This window comes from Perca fluviatilis, chromosome 6 (assembly GCF_010015445.1).
Source record: "Perca fluviatilis chromosome 6, GENO_Pfluv_1.0, whole genome shotgun sequence".
NCBI lineage: Eukaryota > Metazoa > Chordata > Actinopteri > Perciformes > Percidae > Perca > Perca fluviatilis.
In genome coordinates this window covers 27,127,725-27,147,737 of record NC_053117.1, presented here as the reverse complement: position 1 = coordinate 27,147,737, position 20,013 = coordinate 27,127,725, and the positions used below count along the sequence as shown (strand labels likewise).

The 20,013-nt window shown below is 42.3% G+C and overlaps 1 protein-coding gene across 7 annotated transcripts in view; it reads left to right on the top strand.

The window, feature by feature from the left end:
- The window catches only part of arl15a (ADP-ribosylation factor-like 15a), a 140,624-nt gene that overhangs the window by 26,736 nt on the left and 93,875 nt on the right, over positions 1-20,013 (top strand). The window lies entirely within an intron of this gene.

The following is a 20,013-nucleotide window of genomic DNA, read 5'->3' as shown; positions in this document are numbered from 1 at the left end:
AATAATACATTTCATCTCTAGTTACCACTAGCATTTCCTTCAGAGACTTGTCAACAAAGGGTAACAGCCTTTAAAATACCATTCTTTCCTGATAAGCTGTAAGGCAATTTGAACAAACTTTTTTTTTTGTTGCTTCATTTTAATCAGAAACCATTACCTTTTGAAGCTGAACACGTGTATGAGTTTGTACAAAAACAAGGCCTCACTGTTGTTTTTTAAGTATATCAAAACTGGTCACTGAAACACTGGGTTTCCAGAACTGATACAAAGAATGAAATTCAGATTTCAGTAAAACAAATTCTCTTCTCACAAAATCCGGTCCATAAAATTCACTCATACATCCTCTGGGTGGAGCCATCTAGTCACTGATAAATTCATCAGTTTAGCTGTAGATTTACTACACAGGTTTGTTAACAATTCTTTCCTGAAACAAACTGTGATTGGTGTGTCATAAACATGATATTAATACAGTGCATTCTACCTTTGTAACTAACAGTACACAGCCATAAATTAAGCTTTGAGTATGGACTTTTGGATGAATTATTGGTATTATAAACATATAGGCTGTTAAATGCAAGGCGTGATATGTAACGTTACCATGCAAAGCAACAACTCTGCTATTGTCAACTGAGGTTAGGTTACTTAACCAAGTAAAGGAAATTCTGTTTGTCTTTTTTTACATCACATGCTTAACTGTGGTTTGTTTTTATAAGGCATTAACACACTTTAGAGGATGTATGTAAAACCTCTGGGCAGTTAAGGGCAAACGCGAATGGTGAGTTTTTTTGTGGTATTTGAGGCAGTATTAAATAGTTTTGCAAAAGCCACATCAAAGAAGTGCAGACTTTCGTCTGGGGTTGATGAAAGATCAGGGTCTATTGTTACCATACCAAAGTGAAAGTGGCCAAATACATATCAAATGTCCGTATGTATGGAAGTAGTTGACTCTATTAAAACCAATAACTTGTAGATTCTGTATTGTGCCCTCTCTTTTTCTGTTCTTGATACCTTTTTACAAACTATATTGTCCTTTACCAGATTAACATTACATAGGGATTTCACAAAATACTTTGAGAGAGGGACCAGATCCTTGACAATCTTTTTTTTCTTTTTTTTAATGACATTCAAGGCTCAACACCATTTAAAGATTATTTAAGATCTGCAGTCTGAAATAAATTCCAACATCCATAATCTCCCCCATCTTTTAGTAGCAGGTTGACATCAGGTGCTTTCTTTCAAGTTATTTTCTCTAGACCTCTCTAGTACTTTCTGACATAGAGATATTTTTCCAGTCCCATGTCAAACATTCATCCATAATTGGTAGGCTGGATACTCCTTCTCTCTCTCTCTCTCTCTCTCTCTCTATTTTTCTCTGTGTGTGTGTGTGCAGGAAGGGCTTAGACTACCTCTGAATTAAGTTGCACTGTGCAATGTCATAGGTAGGCCTGTGATGGATCATGGCACAGTTGGCCTCCGTCTGTTCTTTCCTGTCTTTGACTAAATAAACGTTTCCCTCTGTGCTCAGTCGTTTATTAAAGCTCCTTTCCGCAATACTGCCATATGCACATCTATCCATCAGCCTTGTGTGTGACACTGTGTGTGTGTGTGACACTGTGTGTGTGTGTGTGTGTGTGTGTGTGTGTGTGTGTGTGTGTGTGTGTGTGTGTGTGTGTGTGTGTGTGTGTGTGTGTGACTTGTCTAGTGTCCATCTCTTCTTCCGGTAAAGAATTATTTTGTCGTTGTCTTTCATGTAATTATTTATTTAGTCATTTACCATAATGATTGTTTGCACGATTATGTTATAATGTGCAACACTTACATTTATCTGACTGAGTCAACTATGGTAAATCTTTCATGTTGTTTATTTGCCATTCTGTTACTAGAATCACAATTTAGGTAAATGTAGTCAGATGCTTGTTTTACTCTGCAATGTGGTTTCATGATGCTGCTTCAGTAATGATCTCAGTGAGACATTGAGAATGTTTGACCATCCAGTAGACTGTCATAGTTAATACAGCGATATATACCAGGAGGAGTATTTTTATTTGTAGGTAATTAGTATCATATATTGACTTTTATGCCTGTCCCTGTAAAGACAGAGGATGGGCTTGTATACTTGTTTGTCCCCTTTGAAGTAGGAAAGACATGTGGAGTCCATTGACTTTAGTGAAACGCTCCCTGTGTGGGATTTCGTCGTACAGTTTGTATAGTGTTAGCCTACACACATGTCTCTGGTTCAACCCATAGCTTTTTCTATCTTCACCATCTTTCACACACATGTACACTGCACTCAGAAAGTATGAGGACAGTGACACATGTTTTGTGGTGTTGGCTCTGCACTCCAGAACATTGGATTCAAAATGAAACCTTATCTGAGTGATCCAATCACAAGTAGACGGCTCCAAGTACAGGTGGGAACGCACCCAGGATGTATTGAGGACACATTGAGATCCGATCACTCAGACCACATTCGAAAGGTGGTTTAGGCCACATGTGACCACATTTTTTTTAGAGTGTATGCGTAACTACGTGCTCAAAGTATTTCTCATTTCACAAAAAACACTGAGAGTGAATTGTGTGTTTTGGATGTTGTTATCATACTGTTGGTGATGTGTCGCTGTTTTTGTTCCAGTGCTGCCTGCTCTTATATCCCCAGCTGTCTTTAGTTTAATAAAACATCCACAAATTCACGAATATATATATAGGATATTACTACAGATATTCCTGTTCTAACTGAAGCAGGAAAATCAGGAAATGTTGGGTCTTTATCAGCAGTAAATTAACACAACTCCTGTAAGTGAACATGAAACGGAAAATAACTTTCTTTCCTGCCTGACCGACTGCAGTGTTTTTTCATTAGTCATCACACGTTTCCAATGATTTATGTGAGTAACAGCTGAAATGTATGTATGCACGCACGCAACCAGCTGACCGGTATGTGCAAACGGAAACGATGTACGTGTTTGTTTGCTTATAGAGCAGGGAAGTGATATCCAATCATAAGCGGTCACTCAAGACTCATTCGGAAATGCATTCTACTGCCAGGTGGGAACACGCATACTTAGATCTGCCCACTTGTGATCGGATCACTCAGATCGGATTTTGATACCGGGTTGGAATGCGGCCAATGGCTATGATGTTAGAGTGCTGTATTACAGCTTTAATTTGAGGGTGTTTACAGGCACATCAGTGTAGGAATCCTAGCCCTTTTCATCCACCAATTCTTGGGGACATAAGCTAATTGAAAAAGTTAACATAAACAAAGTCGGTTACAAAGTGTATAGATCCTTTGTCATCTTCCCTGGTAATGATGTGATGATCTTGTCTGATGTTTAGAATCAGTGTCCTGATGCATTGTCCTAAATTCGGTGGGCTATGTATAAAAAGGGCTTCTGCGCGTAACATAGTTTTTCCTGCATGCCTCTATGACGTGTAGACAGCCAATCACCAGCATTATTAGATCTTCTTAGAAGTTGGCTGCTACTAAATGACTCACTGACGCTTATACTTTACTATAATTTACTCCTTAGGTATTGAAATTTGGTATTAAAAGGCAGTTTTCGATACTTGATGCTAAGGAGGCAATTTGGTTGCTGCCTAAAAAAGTATTGAAGCTGGTACCTAGCCCGAATTACAGGTCAGTTAGGTGGAGCTGAACCATAGTGACCCTTTCTGTCTCCTAGCCAATGCTCAGTCCTCACCCCGCTAGTTGCTCATGGATATACATCATATAACACCTGTATATTAGATAAGCACATGTTTAGCATTTATTTTGGAATTGGCTGCGTAAGCATATCACTGGATAATCTAGATGAAAACCAGTAATGCGGGCATCATCACTCATTGGAGCATCTACCATACCATGATTCAGGAATAGACTAACTGCTGAGTTGCAGGGTTGCTGCAGGATATTCTTGCTTATATCAAAACAACATATAACACCTGTATCACATGGTGAAGGACTACAGCCCTGCTCCTAGAGCTTCACTTGGGTGGGTTTGGACCAGTGGAGGCCACAAATCTGCTTCTGATTTACTATTACATAAGCGCTTTGAGACTAGTTGTTTTTGAGACTTTTGCTTTGTAGGGAAAAAAGCTTAGGAAAATAAAATAACAAACAAGAGAGTGGATCCAAAAGCAAATGTGGTGTGTAAACAGTTGTCGGGGTGGTGTATGGTTGGTTTTCACTCACAGCGAAGGCCATTTTATCTAGTCACCCCTCAAACCCCCAACAACCCTATCTCAGCGCAATTAGTTGAACGGTGAACGGGTTTAGATGGAGGGTTGAGGGGGAGCTGGTTAAAATTGGTGCCAATAACCGTCTGCCTACTGTGGAGAGGACCCCCTCTAATAGTGGATAAACAATGTACCTGAACCAAACAGCAGGCATTGATAAGAGGCATTTGCCAGGGAGATGGACTTAAACTAGCGACGATGGGGTGAGAAGAGGTAGGTGAAAGTGGAATTGAGATTTTTGAGGATGGACCTACAAAGAATCCGCCAGTCACAACTGAGGGGCCCAAAGCGTGTGATTATTAATTACTGGTGGCTTCCCAGCCTTTGAAAATCAGGGGGCCGCAGACATCAGATGTGTGGAAGAGGCAGAGGGCCGAAAGGCCTGTCATTACCATCACAGAAACAATGCTCGAATTTGGCTGTCATGCATTTTTTCCTAATTGACTGTTTTGATGCAGGTTTTTTTTCTTTATTTTGTTTTTGAGGGGGCAATGATGCCCCCCCCCCCAGTCTTGATGAGGAGAACTTGGTGGGCTTTCAGCTTCACCCAGCAAGAACCTTTCCCGGAGGTTCTTTGATGGCAAGAAAAGCCACTGGAGACCTCAGGGGCCTCATTGGCCTCCATTTATGTATCAGCACCATAACGCCATTTCTGATTCCTGACAAGAAATGAGTGAGGAGGAGTAGTGCATGAAAGGCATACAGTGTCTGTAAAGTGAATGTATGCGCTATATGGAGTGTGTGTGTGTGTGTGTGTGTGTGTGTGTGTGTGTGTGTGTCTGCAGGGTGGTACTTTTTGTGTGTGTGAGGCTGCAATGAAAGGGGGAGGCCAGGGACCCACAAACCACATGAGGGGTCTCCTAATTTGCATAATTAACTGTTGACACTAACTGTGCTTAATGAAGGCCTATTGAAGTCATTGACCCTTTTACACAGCCAGCCCCTGGGAATGAGACAGAGGCTCCTCCGGCAAAGGTTAAAACAATGTGTCTGGTTAACTTCCGACAAACACGCCGAAATGCCCCATAGCCTCAAAGTTTCATGTGCCATGGAAGAGGTTATGGCACAGAACGACCTGCGATTTCCCAGACCTAAAATACCACCAGATGTTTGGCTTTGGTGTCTCATCCCTCATTTATTTTTTTATTCTACAGAATTTGCTCAATCACCAATTTTCTTTAATAAGCGAGCAAATTTTAAGTTGCGTAACAGTATCAGTGCAATTTTAGACGAGTACTCTTTTCCAAAGAACATTGATTGCACACAGTGTTTTGTGGACATGGTTACACAAAAGATTGTAAGCAGTAGTGATTTCTATCAGTCTGTAATGTTTTTTGAAATTTTCTTTACTCGTACAGTAAGTGGGAAGGTCCTACTTTCTTAATTGTCGTCTTGTTTTCTTTGTGTAGGTCTTGTTTCTTTTTCAAGAAGTATTTCATCTATTATGTTTTAAACAAAACATGTAAAAACAATACCAATGTCATATTCCATATTGTAAATAGTAAAAAGCATTTTTGACCCTCCACTATGTTATAAATGTAAGTCTATAGCACATTGTATGTAACTAAAAAAAAAAAAAAAAAAAAAAAAACAGGGCCGCTGTGATTACACTTGAATTTACTGGTATGTATTATAATGTTGTTTGTAGGGAACATGTTGTCTTTGGGTTGCGTGTATAAGTCTATTATTACAGAAGGGTGGTACCAGCCACTTTTTGGTCATTAAAATGCCAGAAATCAAGTGAAAGCCAACAGTGTGTAAACTAGAGGTGTGTGTGTGTGTGTGTGTGGTGTGAGAGGGCTGTGGCCTGTGCCTCTGTTGTGGAAAACACACGTTAACAACACTGACAGGCCACTTAGCATATGGCTGTGATCCCTTTATACAGCCTCGCAAATAGGTTTCACTGCTTAGTATTTCTGTTGAAAAAATAGTAACATCTGACCTACATTTACACTATATCTCATGAATTTGAAGGAATCTGCCTCAACTGGACACTGAACGGTCCATCTGGATACGAGACACTGAAAAGCTCTTCCTGACCTGGGAGGACATACTGTAGCAGCAGAGGAAAGATGTTAAGGCACCATGTTATTTTGGGTTGCAATAAGGAGACAAAAGGCATCTGCCATCAAGAAGTTGTCAAATCTCCCCGCACTTATCCAGAATCCAGCTGTCTTTATCTTCTTCTTATGCTGCTGAAACCACTTGATGCGTCCTTAATGTCTAACAATACTCAAGGGTCATGACGCTTCCTTTCCTGAAAATGTCCCACTGTTTGTGGTTCCTATTAATGGCTTTTCCATTTTGTTGGTCTTAAAAGCCTCCAGAGGCCTATCTACCAGCCCTGTTCAGGGTTTGTGGAACAGAGGGATTCTATTTACATGTCTATAGTTTGTCATAGATTTCCCCCCCCAAAAAAAGCTTTTCACTTCTCCTCCCTCTCTGCACACTTTGACATGTTCAACAAGGTCATTGGGGATGTTATGAATGATCATTGTGGCCTGGCCTTTTTTGTAGGCTGTGATGTGAGGAATAGTTATCTCTATTACAGAATCAAAGATTTTCCATATCGTGTGAGAATCTATTTGCATTGAAAAGGCTTTTTCCAGTTTGCCCCTCCCCCACTCATCAACCTAAATTCTTTGCTACCACACGATGTATACAAACTGATTTATTGTTTGATTGGTCCCCATCAGGTTTTTTTTTTTGTCTCAAAGGGGCCTAGAAATGGTTGATGAGGAGGGGTCTTTCACGTTTAATGACAATGCTTGAAACTTTCCCACACTTGTTTCAGGGAGAATGGGGCCCTTAAATTTGTTTTTATCAAAAATTGAGTTAGTCGTCGATAGATAGATGCTGTATGAAAATGTGGCATAACTGATGTAAGTGGGACAAGTACCCTCCCCATCCACCCACCCACCCTTTTTATGTCTATGAGATGGGGCGCCCCCCACCCCCCTTGGTTCTTGCACACTGGTTTCAGGGCCTTCAAAAGGGGGCCCCTCAAGCTTTGATCCTCTACATGGGTGCAGAAAAACATCTTTTTGCCCTACACTGTGCCCAGGAAACCAATGTTTTGCCGCCGCCGTATGCTAATGTTGCCAAACTAATCACCCTTCCCGATTACAAGATTTATATACCATAATGGCACCCAGTTGTACCCCCTCAATTCTGTGGCCCCCTTAACTACCCTCTGGATATCCCATGGAGCAAAGGTGTCTTCTGTCTGTGAATGCAGCTGCCTTGCCACCACCTCAGCTTCTTGCTTTTTTCTACAAAAAGAGGGTAACATGAAAATAGTCCTGTGGGTGGGCCCCTTAATGCCGTCCCCATCATTCTCTACCTAATGTACTTTTCCAGTAAATGTCGTGAAACACACAGGAGCTCCAAGGTAGGGTCCAGACAGATAAATGTGTTGGGGGTGCGGTGGCCTCTTAGTCCCCTTAGTCCCCTCAGCATGTCTAGTGGACCTGCTTCTTGGATTATATTTCTCCTACCAATATCTTGCCCATCAAATCCATTTCATCTTTTACCCATCATATGAGTGCGCTCCTTCAGTGTGACTGATTTAGAACTTCAAAAACACATCCACATCCATGTATTCTTCCTTATTTTGCTTTTCTTCTTTTCAGGCTGATACAATTTCAATTTTAATGGTGTGTGTGTGAGGACACGGAGGTTATGAACTTTGTTGATAAGGGGACATTCGTACATTTGTAAGAATCAAAGTGTAAGCATTAAGCTATGGGGAAACATTGTCAACCATAGTCTGCACTATGGCCCACTCCTGGCCCCACTGAATGGGACAAACATTGAGCTTGTACTGTGCTGGCTGAACCCTTCAGAGCCCTTGTATCTGTACTAGATTCTCCTTATGTGAACTCTATTCTGGCTTGTTGAGGGGGTCTTTCAATAAAAGGGCAGTAACTCAAAAGAAAATCTATTTTAGTTCAACTAAATATGAGGTGTATTAACGGTTTTTAAAACTAGCTCAGGTATGACCCACTCAAATCTGTGCAACAGCATTTTTTATTTGAGCAAACTTCATTTTTAGTACAAGTTTCAGAGAGCGTTAAGGATGCTAAATGATGTAAAATATTCAAAAAGGGCAGATTTCGGTGCTGCGCTTCTGTTAGGGGTATGTATGTATGTATGTATGGAGGGTGAAGGTGGTGTAGGTTTGCTTTGACCTGACAAATGGCAGCTTTTGTACAAAATGAGCAGATATGCCCTACAATAAAGTAAAGCTCATTAAACCTTAAAACCTTACATTGTGGCCATATAAGCCTTCATTCAACTGTTAAAACAATAGGTTTTAGTATTTTCTGCATTTACACTATTTTTGTGGTCGTAACTCTCAGGTCCCGGTAACATGCATAGCAGAGTAATAAACAAAATATCGATCAAGCTTGCTAAATTAGGGTTGCACTGCGAATTGTAAAACCAATGAAAATGTTTAATGGACTTAGTAGGCCATTATGTACTTTTTACCATCTAGCATAATCTTTGGTCTAATGATTTCAGAAAATGTTTTGTTTCACTACTTTATGCTACTGTACACTCTGTTGTGTTATTCTAATATAATCTACCGTATATTGTATTTAATTATTATCAACTCTAATAGTACAGTAGTGTTGACCATAACTCCTACAGATATTATGGGTAATCTGTTGTTCTAAGATTTGCCTGTAGTGATACAGGACTATACTGTCAATGCATTTGAAAAATTCATGTTATTGTTCAGGCATATGATGGATAAAGCCTTTTCAATGGCTTTAGGAAGGGTGCACTTTGTATACTTTGTTTGTGTGTCTGTATGTGTGTGCACATGTGAACCATAGCAGCGGGCACTTACTGCCACATCCAGATGGTGCTGGAAACACACAGGGCCACACTGTAGGACCCCTCAATAGGACCGTCTAGACTGGTCCCTGACCAGACAGATACAGCCTCCCATCAAATTAGCGTTTGTCAGATTTATGGTAATGGTTCACAACAGTCTTCCTGTCAGTGACATCAAGATTTACAGCACTGACACTGCATCCCCACCCCCTGCCTAACAAATGCACACATACACATATACACCATGCTCATCCTGAGCACTTCCTTGATCACACTCACTTCTACAAATGCACCCTCCCCTGCTCCATCCTCTTTTTCTCTCCATCCTTCATTTTTAGCCCCTGCTCGTTGCTACTGAACAACTTATGCCCGCCACCAGGCTTTGTCTATGCAATTGTTAGAAGTTGTGCAAGTTGTTGTGCGTGTAATTCAGGGAGGTTTGTAAGAAGGCCGAGGCCATGAAGTGCCCCAGTCTCTTCTAAAAATCTCACAACCCTAGTGGGGAAAAAAAAAAAGACCCACCCGGGGTGGCAAAACCACCCAAGCCCCCTCTGCCTCCCTAACAATGGGTTGTGTCAGGGTTTCCTGTTAATCCTCTGTGATGAAGCTTGAGTGTTTTTGGGGTGAAGGGTTGGGAATGAGGGTGAGGTGGTGGTGGTGGTGCATAGAAGCTTGGGGGGGCGGGTGACAGAGATACTGAGGTGTCGAGAGTTTAGAGGGTGAGGAGCAGAGGGGAAGAAGGGATACATTATTGGTGGTAGTGGAGTGTGAGTGGAGGACAGACAGAGAGCCCCATGTATGCGGATTAGCGTCGCTCCCTCTTTCATGTCAGTGTTTTTTGGGTGGTAACCCGATCTCTTGGCCCTAGCACTAGTGAGCCCAGTGGGAAAGGCTTCCTGACAGATATCCCGTCCATTCTCAGCCCAAATGTTTTTCCAAGGCTGCTCCTTTGCCTTTGATCTGGCCTCCTCCTCAACCATGCAGGGTCACAGGCTACCATGTCAGGCCAGATAGGGGAAGGCCAACGCTGGAGCTGCTTACTAAAAAAGGGGAAGAGAAGGGGAGCAGTGGAAGCAGGGTGGGTCGCTTCAGTCTGTTGCTCAAAAATCTTGCCACATAATCTAATCTAGTCTTGGTTGTCTCTCAAAAAGTAGACTTTACGCTCCAGACGGTTGGTCACATCACCTCAGTCCGTCAGATCTAACTCCACCTTGCACCTCTGTTCTGAAATAACAGGCGGTATACAGCTGTTTTCCAGTTTTTGGAACACTATGTTCACTGTGACGAAGCTGATTCTTGTGGAAATGTTCCGGTGTTTCAGGCAGTCTAGATGTCCTCCTTCCTCTGTCCTACGTTTCATATGATAATTATCACTCAAGAAAGACATAGCAGTGATATAACAGAAATGCAATATGTTACTCTTATTTGGCTTATTGCATTTTATTATTGCATTTTTGCACATTTTGCATGTTTCTGTTGTTCAACATCTTTGGATTGTTTGTTTGTCTAGAAGATCAGGAGATGCAAATTCAGTTTCAGTAATTAAGTTATCGCAATGCATTACTTCTCCCTTTGCAGTGTGTTAGATGCAGTGTGTTCCAGCAGAAAGCTGGGGGGCGCTCTAACTTCACTCTATGTGTGTGTGTGTGTGTGTGTGTGTGTGTGTGTGTGTGTGTGTGTGTGTGTGTGTGTGTGTGTGTGTGTGTGTGTGTGTGTTCCAGGTTGTCTCCTTGTCCAGACACCTTAGCGTCAGGGCAAAAGTGTTTGAGCTCTGAAACGAAGGCCAGACATGCAGAAGTGGGATGAATGAATTGGGTAGTGGGGGTGATCGGAGAGAGGGAGAGAGGATGTTGCATCAGAATAAGGGGATGATGTGCCTGCAAAACAGTGACAAGCCAATCAGCTTCAAAATAAGGCCTCGCCATACACACACAGACACGCAGGCATAATGGGTTGTGGGTTGTTTTGTCGACTTAAGTAAGACACGGTCTACTTCACCAGACGGGATGTTAAGCTGGTGCAGACAGAGTCATCTTATTATTGCTGTATGTCTGTCGTTTCAGTCCAATAGGTCTGTGTGATCTAGTGTTTTAAGATGTTGAAGTCAACAGTAGACATTCAACATTCACTGCATCAAAAACATTCCACACAGCTGGATGTGCATTTTCGAGGCATGGAATGGGAGTGACGCGTATCCCCCAAATCTTCCAATATACTCTTTCTGTGTGTGTGTGTGTGTGTGTGTGTGTGTGTGTGTGTGTGTGTGTGTGTGTGTGTGTGTGTGTGTGTGTGTGTGTGTGTGTGTGTGTGTGTGTGTGTGTGTGTGTGTGTGTGTGTGTGTGTGTGTGTGTTTCTGATGCGGGGGTAATGAATGGCACCTGTTTAGTGTCCTTAGTTGGCCATCATTTTTGAAGTGCAGTAAATCTTGTATTTCATCACCCACTGCCACAGTTGAAAGTGTGTCACGGTGTTCACTGCCAAATCCGCATTTTGTTTGCTTTATCTTGCAATTAAGGTTTTAAGAAACCAGTCAAACATGCCTGTAGTGACAAGCATCATGCCACCGGTATCATCTCGCCTGCACCCTCAGGGAGGAAAATGTGCTGCCACAAGAGGCGAGAGTTGGCAGCGATGGTGGAGGAGATCTAATCAAAACATTAGGAGGACTTGAAATATATGTTGTTATAAAGCAGTATAAATGCTGGTGGGTGGTTTGGCGAGGTGTGCCAGGGACCCAGGCCTGAAGCCGTCTGTGGTTGGCGCGTTAACAACTAAGCATGGGAAGAGTCCAGTGAGCAGCCTTGTGTGTCTAGCATGTCTCTCTCACCCCTTAACGAGAATGGCATGCAGTGTGCCCCGCACCCCCCCCTTCCCTCACTGTACTGAACACACTGTGTCCCACCGTGCACCCCCCATCCAGCTTCAAAGCGGCAAATAACAACAACTGAAGGGGGGAGAAGATGAATGAGGATGAATGAATGTGCCTCCTCCATCCCCCCCCTTTGCCCGCACACCCCCTCCACTTGCCCTGCTCCCCTCTACCCTTCCTTCCATCCCTGACATACTGCCTTCCTGCATGCCCTTCTCGGCTCCCACCCTCTGCTTACCCATGGTTTGCAGGCCTGTGTTATGACTGTGGCCGGTGTGTATTACACACATATCTGTTAGCGCCGCTCCTCCGTCGGGACGCCCATATAAAGGACTGTCATTTTCAAAGGTCAGGAGTGAGTCCTGCACACAAGTGTTGTCCCGACACTTGGTCTGGAAAAATAAAAACGGCGTGCTTACCCGTCCGTGTCCCGTGTCTGCCTGTCTACGGTGGCTATGACTCCCAGAGACAAGTGTCTCGGATGTCCTTTCCCTTTTCTCCTCCTCCTCTCCTCTTTCCTGTGGTAGCACTGTTGTTGGGAAGTCAAGATGCCCCGCTTGTATGAATTGGCAGCCAAGAAGGAAGTCATGGTGTGCTTTTTGGTGTGCCCAGCTATCGGAAATGCCTGGAGGTAAATGTGATACCGCAGTTTTTAATAGGCATTATTACAGTCATTAGCACCATCACTGGGCCGAGTGCAAACAGTTCAAGCATATTAGTTGATGTGTAGCATACCTTTCCAAGAGGAAGTGTGCCAAGCTGCAGGCTTGTGCACATGGTTTGTGTCTCTGAGGCTTATGCTTAACAAAGTGTACTTAAAAATTAGGCTGGCTGTGGGTAGGCTGTATACATCAACATTTTTGGCAAAAGATTTCCTTTACCCATAGTTTCCAGATCAGCACCCCCCTTTTTTTTTTGCAAAATGTGGGCCAGATGTAGGCCTAATTCAGGTGACTCAGTCATCTGGCATTTAGCCAAAATTATAATCGCCGGAGTCCATGTGACGTAAATGTCGTCATCGGAGGGTATATGTGTAAGCTCTTTGCGGATGTCTGAGTACCGCCAATTCTGCTACAAGTGGTAGTGTAGCTATCTACTGCGTATTTGTGGAACGCGTCCACCAAGTGGATAGTATAAACAGACCTACTATCCACCCATGGGGTCCGCAGCTGTCCGTATACATGTTTGTTACAGATTATAATCAAGGCTTTACTCCCTACAAACCAGAGCACTATGAAATACACACATCACACACACCACACACACACACACACACACACACACACTAATTGTTACAAACCCCAATATGAAGTTGGGACGTAACGTGATAAACTTTATTGGTTTTTTTGTGTGCAAATATTCAATCATTTTGAATTTGATGCTTCCAACACATTCCAAAAAAGCTAGGATAGGGGCAGCAAAACACTTGGGAAGTTGAGGAATGCTAAAAAAACACCTGTTTGGAACATTCCACAGGTTAATTGGTCATGATTGGGTGTAAAAGGAGCATCCCCAAAAGGATGGGGCGAGGTTCACCACTTTGTGAACAACTGCGTGAGCAAATAGTCCAGCAGTTTAAAAACAACGTTTCTCAATGTACAATTGAAAGGAGTTCAGAGATTTCATCATCCACAGTCCATAATATCATCAAAAGATCCAGAGAATCTGGAGAAATCTCTGCACGTAAGCGGCAAAGCCGAAAACCAGCATTGAATGCCTGTGACCTTCGATCCCTCAGGCCACAATGCATTAAAAACTGACATTATTATGTAAAAGATATTACCACGTGGGCTCAGGAACACTTCGGAAAATCATTGTCAGTTAACACAACACGCAAGAATTGGAATAATTGGAATAATTCCACCTACAAAGCTTCAGCAATGATGTCCTCAGTTCCCAAATGCTTATTGAGTGTTGTTAAAAGAATAGGTGATGTAACACAGTGGTAAACATGCACCTAACCCATCTTTTTTGGAATGTGTTGCAGGCATCAAATTCAAAATTAGTGAATATTTGCACAAAAAAACCCAATAAAGTTTATCAGTTTGAACATTAAATATGTTGTCTTTGTAGTGTATTCAATTGAATATATGTTGAAAAGGATTTGCAAATCATTGTATTCTATTGTTATTTATGTTTTACACAACGTCCCAACTTCATTGACATTGGGGTTTCTAATATTTGGTCATTTTTGTGTGATAACCTGCTAAAGTGTCGGTGGAGTTCGCTGTATTTATGTAAAAATGTCATTGTTAACGCTGAACAAGACATTTAGGCGATTACATTTTCCAGTTAACTTGAAGGTGAAAACACACAGTGAGAGGGTCAACATTTAAGTCGAAAACATGGAACATGGGACACCCAAAAATGCGTTCATGGCTATTTTAATGTACACAATGCCATGGATACGCAGTAAGCTAAGCCTCTGTTCTGATTGATAGGTCGGCGTGTAGCCATGCCCTAAAGCATCCCCTGCTTTATCGTCATTTTGACCGTACTCCGTCTCCGTACTCGTCTGTACTCGTCTATAGAAACAGACTTGTTTTTGCAACCAGTAAAGTCGCATCTGATGAAAATTAAAAAAAGGGGGGGGGGGGGGGGGGGGGTTGGTTGTTTTTTTTTTGGGGGGGGTTTTTTTTTTTTTTTGTGTGTGGGGTGTGGGGGGTTGGGGAGAAGGGGTATTTTTTTTTGTTGCACATGTTTAGAGTGTGTTAAACGGCGTAAAACAGTTCTTGTTCCATAGTATTTTTTTATGTTCCTAAGCAGAAGATCCAAATGCACCTACATGTAGCATATTATTCTTGCACATTAGGCAGTTAAAATCAAAATACTCTGATACATATGCTGTATGTATCCTTTGACGACCCCAGTGTTTAGTAGCTATTTCACAACTGAAGCAGGGAGAAACCACACCATAGAAACTGGAAGCTTGTTGGGCTACCTCAATTTGGAACATGCTGTCATGCCACTGCCCATTTTCCTATCCTGTGGTGTCTCGACAGTAGCCAGAGAGTACGAGAGTGAAACACAAACTAGTCTGCTGCGGTGGTAGAGGCTTCCCTCTAACCCACTTTTATTACCTCTTAAAATACAAAGTGGTTTTCTAAAAAGAGCCTGGCTCCTGTTCTGTCCAACTACGTCAGGTGAATTTGCAACGCAATGGGTTCTGACTCATTGACAAAACAAACAAATTTTCAACTCCAGCTGAACCCCTCAGTTTGTAGTGGTTGAACCCTGTCCCTTGACTGTCTAAATATTAATTAATAGGTCATGTGTTAACAGTATGCAAATTAACAGACGGTCACTTGAGGTCAGCAGGCTCCATGGTGGTGTTGGTAGGCTGCATGTGGTGTGACTTTGAGCATTGTTTGAAGGAAAAGATTGAACGAAAAAGGAGCAACGGTAATTATTTTCCTTTCTTACTACTGATGTCCTTTTTAACTCTGAATATGAGCTTCACCATCATTTATATGAGGCCAAATGCTCTTTAAGTTCAGCATCTGTAGTTATGGAGCTACCCTGACCTATCCTTACGCAAGTATTGGTAGACCAGCAGTAGTGCCTTCAGCTTCTGTTCTTGTGTGCTTGAGCACTGGTCTGGTGCCAGGAGGCCCAGTTATGTCACCCATTAAATGTCTTGACGTCTTTTTCAAACTGGAGTCCTGGGGGGCTGTTTTTTCCTTCTTTCTGTCATGCATCCTTAAAGAGACATTCATCTGAAAAAAATGCAGCCTGGCTGTCTTCAATGATTGAGATATATATATATATATATATATATATATATATATATATATATATATATATATATATATATATATATATATATATATATATATATATATATATATATACACACACACACACAAACACATATATATACATTTATTCAGCATTCAGCAGTGTTTCTCATTTACATAAAGCCTAGCTAATCAGCTTTCACAACAACAGTGAGGTAATGTCTCGGCAGGTCTTTCAGGGAAGCACAATTAAAACATGTCCAATCCTATAAGAGGCAGCCAATCACTAAAGTCTAGGAATGGAAGACTTTTTATGGAGAGTGTTTTGGCAAGGAGCTGTACGGTTTTATTAGTTTTTCTTAAAGATTGCCCTCTTTTTAATGCTCAGGTTGCCTCAGTTAAAAAGTAGCCTAAATAAACAAGGAAGAAAAGCTGATAAGCCTTAATAGGCACATACATGCTTTTCTATGCGATAGTACGTTTGAGAATATGTTTATAACTCAAGTCACTTCCAGCCTGTCTGAATGTACTGTAAATCGCTCAAAACAACATTTAGGGAAGTGTTAAATGTGAATGTTGAATTTAATTTCCATTTTTAATCTCAGCTGTTTGTCTGGATGCCTTTAGTGATTTATGGAGGTAGTCATCATAGGACGGTCTTATTTGAGCTCCCAGTCTCAGTGACACAGCACACTGACTCTCAGATCATTCAGTGTGCGGTTGACAGGGGAGGGACATGTGTTGAGGTAAGCAAAAGCCTTTAGACATATTTATTTCTCTCCTGTGAGCCTTTTGACCAAGCTCTCCTCGCCAATCTTGTGCTGTCAAGGAGGGCCAGAGGTGGGAAAGAGCTCCCATCTCTCTCTCTCTCTCTCTCTCTCTCTCTCTCTCTCTCTCTCTCTCTCTCTCTCTCTCTCTCTCTCTCTCTCTCTCTCTCTCTCTCAAGGGCCACTGTGTACATAGGGACCCCAGGGTCAGACCCTGGATGCTCCTTTGGTAGCTGTTGTGAAATCGTAACTGTATTGGAGGGAGAGGTGGTGGGAGTTGTCCTGTATGTCTGCTCCCACATAGCCAATGAGGCAGTAACCTCCTTTTGTGGTCTTCTTTGTCATGAAAAAGTGCTCTATAAATAAAGTTTGATTAATTGATTGATGAACACTTGGTCTAGTGATAATTTTATTTTATTTAAAGGGGTTGAATAAATAACAATCCTCTAACTCATAGCAACTTCATAGCTACTCCAGTTATTTCATCTCTCCATCTCAACCCTTTGCTTCCTCTGGAGCAAGATCAACTGTCAGTTCGGGGGGCAGGGGGGAGATTGGCAGCTGAAGGGCAGATTTCACCCTCAGCAGCAATCTTTACATGTAGCTTCAGGAATAGTAGGTGGGGGGTATAGGCAGCAAGGGGAGAAGAGAGCAAGAAAGAGAATGGAATGACCTCATCAGACCAAGTTTTTACATGTGTTCCCCCATCTGACGCGCGTGTGTTTCTGATCTTGCGGCTTTTCTGGAAGAGGAGAATGTTTCCTGTTTGAGCAGACTGGTGGGTTCACCTAGGATTGGGGGTCTGGGGGTCAGGTTGCTCAGCCGACGTCTGGTTCTGTTGAAGCAGATTCCCCACATCTCCATCAAACAGCAGCACTGTTTTGGCAAGGCTCTGAAAACTGACCCTGGTGTTCACTGATGTCTCGGGGTATGCGGAAGAAGTGGCAAGAAGTGAGCTGCGGTTAAAATCAAATTTCCAAGAGGAAGTCTTGTACTAAACCTACAAGTTTGTACGAAACAAAAAATCTTGAACATTTGCCAACGATACTTGAACAATGATACAGAATATTTGTTTATCCTCTCATTTGTTTATATCGGCTGCTTCCCACTGAGGTACAAGTTTGAATGGCAAGCCCGAGCACACCTGGAGAATGTGCGCACAGATGCGCAGCAGTTTGTCTACACTTGTGCGTGTTTTCCTTTCTGTCAGAGTCTTTGATTGAATGGAGTAGCAGTGTGTTGAACTGGGTCGGCCCCTGTGTTGATGCTCTTCCACCTGAAGTGTGTGCGTGCGTGTGTATGTGTGGTGTGTGCGCCCCGCCTTGTCCAGACTAGTTCCAGTCTTGCTAATAAAAGAGATCTCTTTTTAGTTTTGGATACTGACTTCTCCACACAAGTTTAAAGATCTCATTCACGGTTCACAGTGCATTTGCCCCTTAATGTCTCACAGCAGGCCCTCAGTCGTGATTCATGGAGTGACAGGTCTGCCTCTGGCCGCCGCAAGGGCCGCGTCAGATGGGGTCCACATACACGCAGACACTGCAGACAAAAACATGTTGCACCAGTGCATGCATCTAACACTCCTATTCCATTTTAACTTTTTTCCCCCCATGTAGACCTTTTACTCTTCATGACAAGATTAAATAAGTAAAACATTGTGTGGTTTTATTCTTTTCATGGCTAATTCCCTTTTTTATGGTGGAACATGGTTAAACATTTTGCTCCTCTTACATGAACTGACAATCTGGAAGTGTTTCATATACCAGAATCGTTTTTTTGACACAATATGAAGACGTCGAGCACATTAAGGCTGTTTTATGGTTCTGCGGAGGCTCCACGCAGAGCTTTCGCCGTAGCCTACGTACAGTGCCTTGCGAAAGTATTCGGCCCCCTTGAACGTTTCGACCTTTTGCCACATTTCAGGCCTCAAACATAAAGATATAAAACTGTAATTTTTTGTGAAGAATCAACAACAAGTGGGTCCCAATTATGAAGTGGAACGAAATTCATTGGCTATTTCAAACTTTTTTAACAAATAAAAAACTGAAAAAGTGGCGTGCAAAATTATTCAGCCCCTTTACTTTCAGTGCAGCAAACTCTCTCCAGAAGTTCAGTGAGGATCTCTGAATGATCCAATGTTGACCTAAATGACTAATGATGATAAATAGAATCCAGCTGTGTGTAATCAAGTCTCCGTATAAATGCACCTGCTCTGTGATAGTCTCAGAGGTCCGTGTAAAGCGCAGAGAGCATCATGAAGAACAAGGAACACACCAGGCTGGTCCGAGATACTGTTGTGGAGAAGTTTAAAGCCGGATTTGGATACAAAAAGATTTCCCAAGCTTTAAACATCCCAAGGAGCACTGTGCCAGCGATAATATTGAAATGGAAGGAGTATCAGACCACTACAAATCTAGAAGACCCGGCCGTCCCTCTAAACTTTCAGCTCATACAATGAGAAGACTGATCAGAGATGCAGCCAAGAGGCCCATGATCACTCTGGATGAACTGCAGAGATCTACAGCTGAGGTGGGAGACTCTGTCCATAGGACAACAATCAGTCGTATACTGCACAAATCTGGCCTTTATGGAAGAGTGGCAAGAAGAAAGCCATTTCTTAAAGATATCCATAAAAGTGTCGTTTAAAGTTTGCCAAAAGCCACCTGGGAGACACACCAAACATGTGGAAGAAGGTGCTGTGGTCAGATGAAACCAAAATCAAACTTTTTGGCAACAATGCAAAACGTTATGTTTGGCGTAAAAAGCAACACAGCTCATCACCCTGAACACACCATCCCCACTGTCAAACATGGTGGTGGCAGCATCATGGTTTGGGCCTGCTTTTCTTCAGCAGGGACAGGGAAGATGGTTAAAATTGATGGGAAGATGGATGGAGCCAAATACAGGACCATTCTGGAAGAAAACCTGATGGAGTCTGCAAAAGACCTGAGACTGGGACGGAGATTTGTCTTCCAACAAGACAATGATCCAAAACATAAAGCAAAATCTACAATGGAATGGTTCACAAATAAACATATCCAGGTGTTAGAATGGCCAAGTCAAAGTCCAGACCTGAATCCAATCGAGAATCTGTGGAAAGAACTGAAAACTGCTGTTGCAAAAACGCTCTCCATCCAACCTCACTGAGCTCGAGCTGTTTTGCAAGGAGGAATGGGCAAAAATGTCAGTCTCCGATGTGCAAAACTGATAGAGACATACCCCCAAGCGACTTACAGCTGTAATCGCAGCAAAAGGTGGCGCCTACAAAGTATTAACTTAAAGGGGGCTGAATAATTTTGCACGCCCAATATTTCAGTTTTTTATTTGTTTAAAAGGTTTGAAATATCCAATAAATTTCGTTCCACTTCATGATTGTGTCCCACTTGTTGTTGATTGTTCACAAAAAATTACAGTTTTATATCTTTATGTTTGAGGCCTGAAATGTGGCAAAAGGTCGAAAAGTTCAAGGGGGCCGAATACTTTCGCAAGGCACTGTAAGTGGCCTGAAGTTTATACTTGTGCGTGTGTGTGTGTGGGGAGTGGGTGATAGAGCGAGAGAGAG